The sequence below is a fragment of the Geotrypetes seraphini genome, chromosome 17, assembly GCF_902459505.1.
Source record: "Geotrypetes seraphini chromosome 17, aGeoSer1.1, whole genome shotgun sequence".
NCBI lineage: Eukaryota > Metazoa > Chordata > Amphibia > Gymnophiona > Dermophiidae > Geotrypetes > Geotrypetes seraphini.
In genome coordinates this window covers 6,650,637-6,667,131 of record NC_047100.1, presented here as the reverse complement: position 1 = coordinate 6,667,131, position 16,495 = coordinate 6,650,637, and the positions used below count along the sequence as shown (strand labels likewise).

General features: G+C 42.6%; 1 protein-coding gene across 1 annotated transcript in view; it reads left to right on the top strand.

The window, feature by feature from the left end:
* Positions 1 to 16,495, top strand: part of PRKAR2A (protein kinase cAMP-dependent type II regulatory subunit alpha) — a 64,526-nt gene that overhangs the window by 4,681 nt on the left and 43,350 nt on the right. The gene's annotated exons all lie outside the window — the stretch shown is intronic.

Sequence of the window (16,495 nt, the reverse complement as noted above, 5' to 3'; positions counted from 1 at the left end):
CCTGACCCAGCTGCGCCTCTATTTATTCCACGCGGTTTATGATGCATTTGAACTCGCCTCGAGGGTCTCCGCCTGTGCAGTGGCCATGCGCCGGCTGGCGTGGCTCCGTACCCTCGAAATGGAGGCCAATTTGCAGGAACGCCTGGCTAATTTGCCTTGCGTTGGCGTGGAATTGTTTGATGACACTTTGGATGCGGCGACGGAGCGACTTTCCAAACAGGAACGCTCTTTGGCCTCTCTGGTGAAGCCGAAGCCTAAGGCGCCTGCTCAGCGCCCCTTCAGGCAGCCTCCGAGGAGATACCCTCAGAAGTCCACACCGGCCTTCTCCAGACCGCCCCCTCGAAGACAGCCCCAGCAGGGTAGAGGCGGCCCCTCTAAACCTGCCGCGCAGGGGGCCGCCAAGGCCGCGCCGTCCTTTTGACGGGATAGGCGGTTGGGGGCGGGCCCCCACCGCAATATCGAGCCACCCCCTCCCCATCGGGGGTCGGCTGACGGCCTTTGCCGGGGCCTGGTCGGTGATCACGTCGGACGCCTGGGTGCTCGGGATAATCTCAGACGGCTATTTGCTGAACTTCTCCTGTCCGCCTCCGGACTTGCCCCCCGGGGCTTGCCCTCCCAATCGGAACCAGCTGCCCCTTCTCCTGGAGGAGGCCAGGGCCTTGTTGAGCCTCAGGGCGGTCGAGGTGGTGCCTCGCGATCAGATGGGCCTGGGATTTTACTCCCGTTACTTTTTGGTCCCAAAAAAGACCGGGGACTTACGCCCCATTTTGGACCTCCGGAAGCTCAACAAGTTCCTGGTCCGAGAGAAGTTCCGTATGTTATCGCTCCCGGTTCTCTATCCTCTTTTGGAGGAGGGGGATTGGATGTGCTCCCTGGACTTGAAGGAAGCTTACACCCATGTTCCGGTGCATCCCGCTTGCCGCAGGTTTTTGCGGTTTCAGGTCGGGGATTTGCACCTGCAGTATCGGGTTCTTCCCTTCGGGCTGGCATCCTCCCCTCGGGTATTCACCAAGTGTATGGTGGTGGTGGCGGCGGCCCTGCGCTCGCGGGGTCTACAGGTCTTTCCCTATCTGGACGATTGGCTGATCAAAGCCCCGTCCAGGGAGGGGGTTATCTTAGCGACCCGACAGACTATCAGTCTTTTACAGGGCCTGGGGTTCGAAGTGAACTTCCCCAAATCTCAATTGCGTCCGGCGCAGTCTCTCCAGTTCATTGGAGCCGTGCTGGACACGGTCCGCCTTCGCGCTTTTCTCCCCCCGCCCCGGCGGGAGACTCTGCTTCGGTGGAGTCGGCATTGTCGAGGGCAGTCGCAGGTGTCGGCCCAGCACATGATGGTTTTGCTGGGTCACATGGCGTCGACGGTTCACGTCACGCCGTTCGCTCGCTTACACCTGAGAATCGCGCAATGGACTCTGTCGTCGCAGTGGCGCCAGGATCGCGATCCGGTGTCTTCCCGGATATCAGTAACTCCTTGTTTACGTCGATCGCTCCGTTGGTGGACCGACTCTTCCAATTTGTCAGGGGGTTTGCTGTTTCGCGTTCCTCCTCACACCAAGGTCTTGACGACGGACTCTTCCGAGTACGCGTGGGGAGCGCACCTGGACGGTCTGAGGACGCAGGCTCTGTGGTCGGCCGAGGACCGTCGGTGCCACATCAATGTGCTGGAACTTCGCGCCATTTTTCTGGCGGCGCGAGCTTTTGTCCACCTGCTGCACGACCAGGTAGTACTCGTGCGGACGGACAATCAGGTAGCGATGTACTATGTCAACAAGCAGGGGGGTACGGGCTCTTGGCCTCTATGCCAGGAGGCTCTCCGTCTTTGGGACTGGGCAATTTCCCAGAATATCTTTCTGCGGGCGGTCTACATTCAGGGAGAGCAGAACCAGCTTGCAGACAAACTCAGTCGTCTTCTCCAGCCGCACGAATGGTCTCTGAACTCCCGAGTACTTCGCGAGGTTTTCAACCGCTGGGGAACTCCTCAAGTGGATCTGTTTGCCTCTCCGGAGACTCGCAAGTTACCCCTCTATTGCTCTCGGATCTACTCTCCGGATCGTCTCGAAGCGGATGCCTTCCTCCTCGAATGGGAGGGGAGGTTCCTTTATGCGTTTCCACCGTTCCCTCTGATTTTGAGAACGCTGGTTCATCTCAGATCGGCCGGAGCCTCCATGATCCTCATTGCACCTCGGTGGCCAAGGCAGCCCTGGTTCTCCCTACTTCTTCAACTCAGTACCAGGGAACCTCTACTTCTACCGGTGTTTCCCTCTCTGCTGTCTCAGAGTCGGGGTTCGCTGTTGCATCCCAATCTTCAGTCTTTACATCTGACTGCTTGGTTTCTCTCCCTCTGACTTCGGTTCCGGTGTCTCGGGCCGTGAGGGACGTTTTGGAGGCCTCGCGTAAGGTCTCGACTCGGCTTTGCTATACTCAGAAATGGACCAGGTTTTCTTCCTGGTGTTCTTTGAATAGTCTGCAACCAGATTCGGTGCCTGTGGCTTCGCTTCTGGAATATCTTTTGCATTTGTCTGAGTCTGGCCTGAAAACGACTTCCATTCGGGTGCATCTCAGTGCCATTGCAGCATTCCATCGGCATCTTGAGGGTCGTTCTCTCTCTCTTCATCCTCTGGTGACACGTTTCATGAAGGGGCTAGTGAATATCCATCCTCCTCTGAAACCTCCTCCGGTGGTGTGGGATCTTAATGTGGTCTTGGCTCAGCTTATGAAGCCTCCCTTTGAACCCATCGACAAATCGCATCTTAAGTTTCTTACTTGGAAAGTAGTCTTTTTGATTGCACTCACATCTGCTCGTCGAATCAGTGAGTTACAGTCCTTGGTTGCGGACCCTCCTTTCACGGTCTTTCATCATGATAAGGTGGTTCTCCGCACCCATCCCAAATTTTTACCTAAAGTTGTGTCTGATTTCCACCTCAATCAGTCTATTGTCCTTCCGGTGTTTTTTCCGAAGCCCCATTCTCATCCTGGTGAGGCGGCGCTTCATACCCTTGATTGTAAGAGGGCGTTGGCCTTTTATCTCCAACGCTCCAAGTCTTATCGGAAGGTTCCTCAATTATTTTTGTCCTTTGATCCTAATCGTTTGGGACACCCGGTTTCGAAGCGCACCTTGTCCAACTGGTTAGCTGCTTGCATTTCTTTTTGCTACGCTCAGGCTGGTCTCCCGCTTGCGGGTCGCGTTACGGGTCATAAAGTCCGGGCGATGGCAGCTTCTGTGGCTTTCCTCCGATCTACACCTATGGAGGACATTTGTAAAGCTGCCACTTGGTCTTCGGTTCATACGTTCACCTCTCACTACTGTCTGGATACTTTGTCCAGAAGCGACGGCCGGTTTGGCCAGTCGGTGTTACGTAACCTGTTTTCATAATTTGCCATCCTCCCACCTGCCCTTTTTTGGTTGGCTTGGAGGTCACCCACATGTGAGAATATCATGCCTGCTTGTCCTGGGATAAAGCACAGTTACTTACCGTAACAGGTGTTATCCAGGGACAGCAGGCATATATTCTCACAACCCGCCCACCTCCCCGGGGATGGCTTTATTTGCTATGTTATGGAACTGAGGACCACGAGGTGGGGATGCGCCCTCTAGTGGCAAGAAGGCTAGCACATGCGTGGTGCAGTGTGCAAACTTGAAACTTCTAGCAAGTTTGCTTGAAAAGCTGTCCGCGCTGGGGCTCCGTAGATGACGTCACCCACATGTGAGAATATATGCCTGCTGTCCCTGGATAACACCTGTTACGGTAAGTAACTGTGCTTTTTGCACCATACAGAAGGATAGTGATGTGCAAGGTGTAGCATTGGGAGGACAGCAGTCTTGGCTTTCGCTGATGACATATTGTTAACCTTATCTAACGTACAGCCTTCCTTAACAGCTCTCTTGGGACTTGTCGACGAGTTTGGGTTTTATTCGGGATTTCAGTTTAACAATCATAAATCCATAGTCCTCCCATTAGAACCAGCATGGCAAAGAGATTTTCCTTTGGTGTGGGCAGAGGGAGCAATAAAATACTTAGGTCACAAAGCACACAGACACCCATCTCAATTATATTCCCTTAACATTGCTTCCCGTCTATGCTATATGTAACAGAAACTATCTGTGTGGAGGGCTTATCCTCTCTCTCTCCTGGGTAAACTCTCATTATACAACATATACTGGCTGTATCTCTTTCAAATGTTACCTTTAGCACTTATACCTCAAACCCATAAACGCCTAGTACGGGTTTTAAACAAGTTCTTATGGAATGGTAAGAAACCTAGATTGGCGTACAAGGTAGTTGTTTCCCACTAGGGATGAAGGAGGGTTAGGGCTTTTATATATTCAATTATTTGCTGTGGTGTGTCATCTCCTTCATATTAATGACTGCTTCAGAGATCTCTCTACATTTTTCTTTAGCTCGGCAGAGACAACCTTACTATATCCATACCACTTCAATGCTTTATTTCACGCTTCTCAGAAACACTTTCTTTCTCTTCTACAAGCTTATCCTATCTACTCCACCATGCCATTGCATGGCAGTGGATTTGCTCTTTATTAAAGGCTCGATCTACTTCTTCGTTGTTAATAAGGGGCAACCTTGATTTTGAACCGGGAAGGACATTTTGTGTGTTTCAGTATTGGAAGGTTCGAGGTATTAGTTATCTCTTTCATGTACTCACTGAGGATGGAGCCCTCAAGTCTTTCTCAGTTTTACAGATGGAATTCCTTTTATCAGCACAGGACTTACTGTATATACTTGAATAAAAAGCGATCTGAATATAAGTTGAGGTACCCTTTTTTCCCAAAAAAAGAAGGAAAAAAGGTTTACTTGAATATAAGCCGGGGAGGGGGGTGTTTAATATTCATGTGCCCTGCCCTGCCAGGCTTTTTATTCTGCCCCCCTCTCTGCCCTGTCCCCTGTCCCCCCTCTCTCCCAAAGTCCTGCAGGCTTGCACTGAGCCTGCCATATGACCTGGTGTTCCAGTGGTAGGCTGGGACAGGAAGGATCCCTCCTGTCCTGGCTGACTGACAATTTTTTTACCTCCCTCCCGCCTCTCCCTGCATACCTTTTTTGAATCTCTGATGGTCCAGCGGTGTACTGGGCAGGAGTGAGCTTTCTGTACTCCTGCCCCATGCTGAGCCCATTCCTGATTGGCTGCCTGAGATCTTGTGGCCCAGCGGTGTACTGGGCACGAGCGAGCTTTCTGCGCTACTTCCCCGATGGGGAAGTATCTCAGACTCTTAGTGGGGAAGTACAACTATCAGAATTGTTCTTCTATTTGGCCTCACTTCAGCACCCAGGGTTTTCACCAAATATTTAGCAGCAGTCACTGCGTCCTTATGCAGGCTGAGTATACATGTGTTTCCCTTCATGGATGATGTGCTGGCCCAAGAGCACATCAAGGGAGGGTGCTCAAGCATCAGTGCAGAGAACTATCTGGATAGGTTTCATAATCAACTACCCAAAATCCCATCTCTAACCCTTCCACCAACTTGAGTACGTAGGAGCCCTGCTAGATATAGTTAAAGCTCAAGCTTTCCTTCCCCAGGATCAAGAAACCACTCTTATTGCCATTGCTGGCCAGGTTTAGAGCAGCCAGTTCATATAAAACGCTGAGATTACTTGGCCAATTTGATCCTGGGACACCCATTCCAAATTCTGTCACCATGGGCTTCACACTTGGAGAATCTGGTTCACCCAAGTTATAACCCTTCATATCAATTTCCTAAAGTCACAGGTAATTTGGAATGCTCTAAAGCAGGGTTGTCCAATGTTGGTCCTCAAGGGCCACAATCCATTTGGATTTTCAGAATTTCCCCAATGAATTTGCATGAGATACATTTGTTTGCACTGCTTCCATTGTATGCAAATAGATCTCATGCATATTCATTGGGGAAATCCTGAAAACCCGACTGGAATGCGGCCCTTGAGGAGGGATTTGGACACCCCTGCTCTAGACCAACTCCTTCCTATTTATATCAGTGATATATAATATATTCAAATTTAAATAAAAATAATTTTAAAAGTACAGAAATGAAGAACATGTCAAAGTAAGAAGCAATCATTTTCAAATGGCATATTAAATAAGAGAACTAATCAGCACATAGCAATTAGCATAAGGTATGCTTCAATCTAGTATGTATGTTTTTTTTTTAGATTTGAAATTCATCTTAGCAGCTGAATTGGAATTCTTGGCCTCAGAAAATGATTATGAAAAGCTAGTTATTTTTATTGTTGCTGTAAAGGAGACAAGAACATTTAGAAGTCCTTGTCACAATTTACACATGCATCTTGAATATATGTAGAAAACTGGTATTTAAAAATGTAAATATTCACTGTGCATGGGTGGCAAGGGGTGTGTGGTTTGGGCAGGACTTGGGTGGGATCAAGATGTACCGTATGTTTCCTATTTCAGAAGGGGAATGCTCATTTATGTGTCCATCTTAGCACATAAAGGTTTTATAAATGTACTTGTTTGGGGAATCCTTTCATTGGAGGGATAAAGAAGATAAGTCTCCTTAAGCCCCCATTGCCCCCTCTCCCTCTCAAATTGACAGGGCAAAAAAAATTGGCGTCTCTTCATTTAAGAACTTTTAATTATTCTTGTGTGTGTTGATGCTAACTGCAAGATAGAATTGCTTGTGGTGGTTTTCCTTTTGCCAGATATAAAATGGTTGTTTGCTGCATGTAGCTGGTATATGCAAAAGATGCCTTTATAAATTTTTGGGCACATTCTGACCTGGGTCAGTTACAGCCTCTTTTACAAAGCTGCGCGGCAACAGCCCCGAAGCCCTTTAAATCTCTGGGCTTCAGGGCCGTTAGTGCGGCTTTGTAAAAGAGGCCGCTAGTCTGATGAACTTTTCATTAACTTGCATGAGAACTTAAAAACTGACTCTAGATGAGAAAATTATATAGGGTTTTCTTTATATCTATACCTATATCAGCTTGTTTTAGAATATATTAATGCGAATGGAGGACAATTTTGCAAAGGCTTAATTAAGCAAATACTGATTTACCTAGTTTTGACTTGCCTGATAATTGTGAACCCCATTGTATTGTTCTGTGAACACCATTCCATTAATAAGGGACATTTTATTCTAAATAATGAGATTTACTGTGATATGCAATATTTCAAATAAATATGAAATTTGAAATGTGGACATTCCTAGGGGCATGAAAGAAATTTTAAATCTGCATGTTAATATTCTCCATCCTTCTCTACCTGCAGATAAGAGGTGTAAAGCCTACAAGTTTTCACTGCATGCATTTTTCTTGAAAATTGTCTTCCAGTTCAACTACATCCATGTTGGCGCCGTTGCCTTTATTGCATTGCCTCATAAGGGGCATTTTTATTTGAGCTTGTGGTATCCTTCTGCTTTTGTTTAGACTTCAGCTTCATTGGGTTGTTGCACCTTGAGCCATTCATTTTCATCTATGTAGGAAGGAGGAGATTCCACTTCGGTCTTGGATCAGGGTCTATATACTTGAGAACTTGATTCACAATCACCTTAACTATGGTCAGTAGTTGCCATTGTTAAGTTCAAGTTCTTGATATATTGTTTATATAATTAAAAATCTAACCAATTTACAATGTTCAGTTAAAAACAGGGGAGGATGAGTAAATAGCAAGGCTCTCTTCATTTCATCTTGAGGCCCTCCCTGTTGGTAAACAGAAGGCACATCTGAGACTTGAACTCAGATTTTGTTCTAGAAATGGGGCTATAATGAAAGACATAAGCTTTTTTTATTAATCAAACTTTGCAATAAAATATATTAGGGTAAAAGAATAAATTTTAAAAGACCTGATAAGTTAAGATTTTAAATTACTGGTTTACTTAATAATTTTTTTCTGTTGTGAGCATTATATTTTTAAGGAGAGAATTATCCACTAACTGCAAATATTGATATATAGAGCATTGGTTCACAGTCATGTTCTCAGCTAGTCAGTTGGGTTGTTTAAGATATCAACAATGATTAAGAATGAGAGAGGAAGTGCAAGCAAATCTCTATTGTATGCATGTCTATCTCAAGCATATCCATGGTGGATATCCTGAAAACTGGACTGGCTGGGGGAGTCCAAAGGACTGGGTTGAAAACCCCTAATACAGAGGAACAAGTATAATTGTATGTGCTCTTCCGGAATCTGTTATAGGCGAAAACACACTTCAGGGTTTCAAAACAAACAAAGTTGGACAAATTCCTGCTAAAATGGAATGTATGCAGGTGAGGCTGAACTCATTTATGTTATAACATTTTATTGAAGGAATCAAACAAATATACAACAATATGATACAAAAAGACATTCTTTACAATCAAATTCACAATAAAACATTTGCATAAACATTTTATCTTTCCTCTGGTATCCTCTGGTGTAGGCAAGATCACCGCAGCGCAGTGAGAAAGCTCCCGGTGCCAACAAGCCCTGTTTCGCGGTCAAGCTGCATCAGGGGAATTTCTTTACATAACAAGCTCCTGCTTCAAAGATCTCATTATGTAAAGAAATTCCCCTAATGCAGCTTGACCGCGAAACAGGGACTGTCGGGAATACTACGATCACTTCCAGTGCAAAGTTATGTTGAAAGAAAGTAGCACCGGGAGCTTTCTCACTGCGCTGCGGTGATCTTGCCTACACCAGAGGATGCCTAAGATAAGTGCAGGTTTTTGATTCTATTTAAACTATTTTGAAGACTTTGAAAATTTTGAAATTTATGAATTATATTTATTAAATTTAAATGGAGTTTTTCTCTGACCGCGGATGCTTTACCTATGACAAATTTGCATTTGCCATAGTAGTTTCCGGAGTTTGTTCTCTGGAAACACTGAGGTCTTTTCTCCGTAATTTTTGTCACCCGCTCTATCCAAGTCTCTGGGAAGGAGCTATAATTTTAGAATATCTGTTGGTGGCTATACTTTATTTTTTTATATTCTGCTTGTATTTGAGTGTTTTTTGTCTGTTACTATAACCATACCACCCATCCCTAATCATATACATGAGAAATATTTTTATTTCACAGTAAAAAGTAGTCAGAAGGTCCTTCATTCACATTGTAAATCATTGAGAACCAGGCTACAAGCCTGAGAAGACCCGAATAAACACATCTTTTTTTAAAGAACAATTAAATCACATTTTGTTAAATACAGTTGCTGTGAGTGAACCTCGGTATCATTCACCATATGAGGGTGAGACTTTCCAAACTGCATCTATTTTAATGTTACACAGTGATAGTGGAAACTATTATTTAAGGTTTGAAATCACTGCAGAACCATATTTGGAGTTACATTCCTGCAGTGGCAGCTCCCAATTTTCCAACTGTCATAGAATCATTAGAATCGGAAGCAGCTTGCTAAAATTGCAGAAGATGGAGGGCTGGATTTTAAAACGTGCATATTTTTATAAGTGATTATGGGGTTCTTTTATTGTAATCTATTTTCTATACAAATATTAATTTCTATTCTGCAAATTACCATTGTGATCTAATGCAGATTACAAAAGATTTAAATTAGAACATTTCTAGGAAATACAGTAGAGCTCTCTCTTAAGTATACTTATTACAAATATGATACATATTGCAAAAGATTAATCAAAACAGTAATGGGAATTATCCCCAAAAATGCATCCTATCAAAAGTAATGAACTATTAAAACAATTTCCTAGATTAAGAAAGTTTTCAACTTACAGTATTTCTAGAAACCCTATAATTTAGTTTCCAGTTTTGAAGTAGATAGTAAAGAATTGTCACCTGATAAAATGTTTTCGCTAGCTGCTTTTTGTTTCTTTAAGGTCTTTATGTTAGGGTAGTGTGGCTTTCAATTTTCTGAAAACTGAGACAATCTTAACAGGTTGTGGATGATTAATTAGATGACATAAATGTAATGGAGCATGTCCTTGCAAGATCTTAGACATGCAGTTTTGAACCCTGTTCTCCATCTGCAGCCAGTAATGTAATGTAATGTAATTTATTTCTTATATACCGCTACATCCGTTAGGTTCTAAGCGGTTTGAAGAAATATACATTAAGATTATAAATGAGAAGTAAGAAGGTACTTAAAAATTCCCTTACTGTCCCGAAGGCTCACAATCTAACTAAAGTACCTGGAAATTAATAAAGAAGAGAAAATAAAGATGGTTGAAAAAAGAAAAATTCTATGTGAATTTATAGGATGGAAATTAAACTGACAGTGAAGAACTGTATGAAAAATACATATGGAATGCAGTTAGAGAGGGTAGGTTACAATCTATTTATGGTATGTGTTTAATTGGACGGTGTTAAGGTGGGTAATTTGGGGGAAGGTTATCTGAAGGTAGGTGAATCTTCTGGAGGTAAAAGAGGAGGGGTTAAGATATTTGGATGAATTTTTTGAAAAGCAGGGTTTTGATTTCTTTCCAGTGAAGTCTTCTTACCTACAGTGGTAAAACTCTTACCATGTTTATTATGTCAGTTTAGCTGCTGTATTTTTATATATTTTTATGAACAGATCAAATGTAACATTAAAAAAAAGTGAAAATGTAATCCATAAACACAATTTTGTAAGTTTAATGTATATCATGTCCTTGGCTTTGGAAAGTAGAGGCGCTTCCAATTCGAGTGAAGTAACTATAAAGCTAAGTAAAACTTGATTGATGAATAATTTAAGATAAAAATATAAAAAATATATAATATAAACAATACATAAATTACTGATCCTATGGCTTTGAAAAGTGGCATTTGTCTGCCACTGGCCTTGATCCTATGCAGTCAGTAGTAGAAATTGCAGTCTAGATTACTTGAAATAAGAGCAAAGAACCTAGAAACCCCTGAAACAGCAGCTGTTTTCTTCATGGAAGCAGAGCAGAGGGCCTTTCCTTTGTCAGCCAAGAATATAATTAAGACCAGATAAGAGTGCTTTATTTGCAGCAATTGGGGATCCTTTGGTGCATTTCACCAGTTGGTAGTTTAACTGTGTCCTTTCATTGAACCAGGCACTATAGTATTTTCTTTTTGCTATTTTTTGCTAGATAGGATTGGCTTTTTACATTTTCACTCCTATTGAGCTTATTTCTTCATTGATTCTTAATATCTTGTTCAGTGAACATATAGTAAGCTTATCCCAGGACAAGCAGGCAGCATATTCTTAACGTATGGGTGATGTCACCGACGGAGCCCCGGTACGGACCTTTTTAACTAGAAAGTTCTAGTTGGCCGCACCGCGCATGCGCGAGTGCCTTCCCGCCCGACGGAGGAGTGCGTGGTCTCCAGTTTCTTCGTTTCCGCAGAGCGAAGAAGACGCATGTGCTTTCAACGGCCGTTGAAAACTCTTTTTGCCTTCCCGCTCGCGATTTTTGATCCCTTTTTGATCTCTTTTTTCTTTCGACTTTAATTTCTCTACAAAAAAAAAACCTCGTGTTTTTTCCTTTTGTTTTTTCCAGCCAGCCCCGGCGGGGCCTTTTGTAATCATACAAGCCTCCGGGTTTGATTTCGCGGAGGCCGTGTTTCCCTTCATGCCCCCCCCAACCGGGCTTCAAGAAGTGCCAGCGGTGTGCACGCCCGATCTCTCTAACTGACCCACACAATTGGTGCCTTCAGTGTTTGGGTCCAGAGCATCGGGCTGACACCTGCACCCGCTGTGCTACTCTTAAGAAACGCACTCATTTTCATTCTTTCTCTTTTTTTTTTTTGTCATTTGTCAGCTAGTTCTTTTTTATATCTTTGCTGAATATTGGTTGCAAATTACCATGATGTTATCTGTTATCCCAGAACAAGCAGGCAGCATATTCTCAACATGTAGGTGACGTCGCCAACGGAGCCCTGCAGCGGACAGCCTCGCAAGCAGACTTGCTTGAAGATCTTTTAAGAGCTTATGAGTGCTGCACTGCGCATGCGCGAGTGCCCTCCTGCCCGAGTTAGGCTGCGCGCCTCCTGTGAGGTACCTCAGTTCAACATTTTCTGCAGAGCAGAGAAGTCCCATATACTTCAGCTCTGCAGTTTCTTCGTTGCCTTCTCGCAACGTGGCTTTGTGATTTTCTTGAAGTCGCTGTGCCGGTGCTTCTTGTAAGTTTTACTTGTAATAAAACCAAAACTTTTCCTCCGTATTGGGCTTAGGCCCTGCCGTCGAACCTCGTTCATTCGCCGGTTTCTATTTTTTCTATGTCCCGGCCTCTTACCGGTTTTAAAAAGTGTAGCAAGTGCAGCTGGGTCATTTCAGTCACCAACCCTCATCGTTGGTGTATTGTCTGCCTGGGACCAGAACATTGTTCTGACACTTGTCCACACTGTGCTACCCTTCAACCTCAAGCCCTTCGCAGACGCTGTGCTAAAATTCTTCAACTGTTTGGCACTATGGAACAGTCTGCGGATAAGGCCTTGGCCTTGGGGCTGGCCTCGACTTCCAATTCGCTGATTTGAATCAATTCACTTTGGTGAATCGATTTGTTTAAAAAAAAATTGGGTTCGCCGATTCGTTGACCAACCCTCCTCCCCATGCCTTCAGGTCTCCTAAAGCAGGAGCGGCAGCGCTGTCTCTTGCTGGCCGTCTGCTGCCACTCCTGATTGGAGGGGAGGGTCAGTCAGGAAGTGCTGCTAGGCCTTTGTAGCGTCCTCCGGCTTCCCCCCTGGCCTCCCGGTCTTACTTTCAGCTAATTAGGGCAGCCTGAAGAGGATCGCCAGTGCTGTAGCGATCCTAACAGGCTGCTGTCATCCTTCGTCCGCAGCATGTTCCCTCTGCCGCGATCCCACTCCTGGCCTCTACTGAGGAGATTTGCAGAGCAGCATAGAAACAGTAAGGCTTTTTGGGGGGAGGGGGTCAATCTATTTTCAGAGGTGTACACTCCTAGCTTTAGTAACCCTTCAAACTGGAAATCTCTTAATTTGGGTTGGCTGTCTTACCAAAAAAAAATATATATATGTTTATCCTTTCAAATAGTAATACTTTCAAGAGTTGCTCAATTCTGATCTGAAGGAAAAAAATAATAGTATTACCATTCGTAATGGTATTCTAATGAACAGAATGAAGTTGTATATAAATTATTTGCTGAATCTTTAAGTGTTCTAAAATTAAATCAGTATGTGCATAATTTCCATCCAGAGATAGTTTTGCCAAGCAACCAAAAATAACTTTACACCCACAACATCGTGAGTAATTATTAAGGTAAGCTAATGCTACTGTATTCTAACATAACATTTTATTGTACATTTTAAGTTAAAACATATAAATACTGTATGCCGTACATTTCATTTGTACCTTCCTTTGCATCCAGCTGCACAATCTTGTGTGATTGGATTGTATCCCCTTCCTACCAGTAGATAATTATAGAAACTGACTTTTTCCAGTGGCATCACTGGTATAAGGTCTGGTGCTCCTTTTTCAGAGGAATCTAATTTGGTTGCTATGTCCACCCTATAAAACTTTGTGAAAGTAAGGAGGGAGGACCATGTGGCTGTTCAGCAAATTTCTTCAGGGGAAACTACTCTAGCCTTTACTCAAGAGGATAACAACATAAAATCAATTTCTGGACTGCATAACCAAAGAAGTTTCAAGTTTAATAAAAATTTGTATACCGCCTATCAGTCTTCTAAGTGGTTTTTTGTTTGATCAAAGTCTGTGTAGGACTCTTCAGTTTTCCAGCATTCTTGCTGATGTTGGTTGTGTGTTTTTTGTTTGTTTTTTTGCATTTACATATTGCCACACCACTTCATTTGAGAGTCTGGTTGACCATTTTTTCTGTATTTGGATTCAAATCACTGTCTTTATGAAAGTATATGCGATAGAAATGGAGGTTTTTTGACCTATGATTAGGGTGTGCTTGTTTGACTACTTCAGGTTTACTTGAATTGAACATAGCACTGAGGACTTTTTATCCACTTTTTCTTTATACCTGAAAGAGAATTGAATCCTTACAAAAGAGAGTATTAGTTATACACACATGTAAACATCCATACAAATACAGATCATGTACACAACACACACGTGCCCATATAGACAAACACATCCTGACATAGCCCAAACATACATAAACCAAATAAAGATATACACTCAAAGTGGGTAAACATACAAAACAGTCACACATAACACAAGACCAGGGGGGGCCGAATCCAGTCGGGTTTTCAGGATTTCCCCAATGAATATGCATTGAATGCAGTGCATGCACATAGATCTCATGCATATTCATTGGGGAAATCCTGAAAACCCGACTGGATTCGGCCCTCAAGAAGGGACTTTGGGGACCCCTGCGCAAGACAGATACAAATTCAGATTGGATGCAAATGTTCTCATGTGTACACAAGTAGAGGGGTTGGAAGGAGTTCCCCCATATCACTTATACATGCTTTTCTCATTTTAATTTTGAATGCTGTAGAGCTGTTGCATCAAACATTAAACGCAACTGAGTTCACTTGCTTTAATTATTTATTGAATTGATTACTATAACCCTCCCAAAGTGTTAAAATATAAACATCCTTTATAAATACAATAAAACCTAACAAAGCTAATTTAGATAACACCTTACCCAAGCAAAAGCTAGGCTAAATAACAAAGCTTTTCTTGTTTCACAAAATGCAGCACTCCAAAGGTTGGGTATACAATATATGAAAACACTCTTTCTAGTTGAAGCCAACTTTATTTTGGACCAGTAATCTATAATAAAATTATTGGGAAGAGTTTAGCATTCTAGCAGGAATGCAATTGACCAATATGTAAGCTGAAAATTTAAGCCCCTAAAAGCTAACCAGAGGAATTTAAAACTATAGCATCTAAATGAGTAATACAGGTTAAAAAACTGAAGAATCTAATTGCTGTGAAGAAAATTATATGACTCTTAAGTTAGTATACAAGAGTGTATGTCTAAATTAAGGGTCCTTTTTACTAAGGCACGCTAACCGATTTATTGCACCTTAGTAAAAGGACTCCCTTAGTCTTACTGTCTGAACAACTTCATTGAACTAATGGTTATGGTGTACACACATTACATGAAGGTCAGACTTGAACTTTTAGCTGCATTCCTTAAACATTTTGCATTGTTTTGTCTGGCCTGCACTCACAAACACTAGTGGTAAATATGGTTTATAGTGAGTTAGCTATGCCCTTCATAAGTCTGTTCTAGTGTGAAGGATATATCGGGGAAAATATTTGAAAGTGTTTGTTTTGACTTGGCACTTTGGAGGTGTTCCAGCTGCATAGCCTTCACAACCCAGAGCACTGAAGGCTTTTTTAGATTAGGTCTTGCAAAGAATGTCTCATTTAGTATATACTAAATTATGCCACTAAATGGATTTGCTAAGAGTAACCACACTATAAAATAACACACTTTGGGTTTTCTGGGAATAAGAAAGCTATATTAAAAATACTCGGCTTCCTTATCCAGCTAGATCAATTCAGATTGATGGATTTTTCTCTCCCTGTCAGAAGATGGAGGCAGAGACTGATACAATTGATTCTTAGGTGAAAGTTTGTTAGAAGAAACTTTTATGGCAACAAAGAAAAGAAGTAATAGGTTGATGCAAGATAGTATAGAATTCAAATGACATAAAGAAGGGCAAACAGAAATGGAAATTAATTTTTTCATCATTGTTTTGAGTTTTGCCCCATCGTGATTGATTGTCCCTCATGTCATTCTCTAACTACAAAGTTTCTCCCTGTCCGTCCCTGTGGACTGTGTGTCCGTTCCCACCCCATCTCTGCAGGCTTTGTCCCCATCTGCACAAGCCTCAAACATTATAATTTTATATTTAACTATTTTTATTAAAGTATAAAAAAATTTAATCTGTACAATTGTTTATAAAAACAAAAACAATAATAACAATGAGCAACTACTATTCCCGCTACTATCCTCTACCCTTCCAATCCCAATACTGTCCGACCTCAAGGAACCTGTTAAAATGTCCAGGGGGACAAAACACAACCCACTTTGCCCTAGTGGGGAAGAAATATCAAGTTTTCAAGTTTATTAAAAGATTTGTTTGAACCGCTTATTCAGGTTTCTAAGTGGTTTACAATATAAAATTACATAAAAACACATAAAAACAAGGGATATTAAATAACATCAAAGTCTGACTTAAAACTCTGTTAAAAAGTACGGACCTACATTCAAACACTAGGGTAGTGAGGAAGAACTGTCCAATTCATTAATAACCCTCAAATGAGGCATTATTCCATAAAGGTTGCTCGGAAAACTAACATCCATTTTCATTCTTTTGGAGAGGTGCTTTTCCACAGATGTGTCACTTTCTAGGAATGTGTATTGTAGAGGACCCTGAGTTGTTGATGGACTTGAGCCTTCCATTTTAATATAACCTCAAAAATTCAGTTGCCTGTGTTTTTACATCATCTGGAAAGATAATTAGGATTGTCTCTCAGACCGTGTAGAAGAGAGCCAACATTGTATAGTGAATGAACTGAAAAATAAATGGCAATTAAGTGTTGGAAATGCTTCTTAATGCAAGCAACCGTGGATGAATCTGTTGCAGTAACAGTAAGATGCTTGAGCAACAGCATGTGATGATGGTAGGAGTCTGATCAGCAGGCAAAACTCTAGTTGC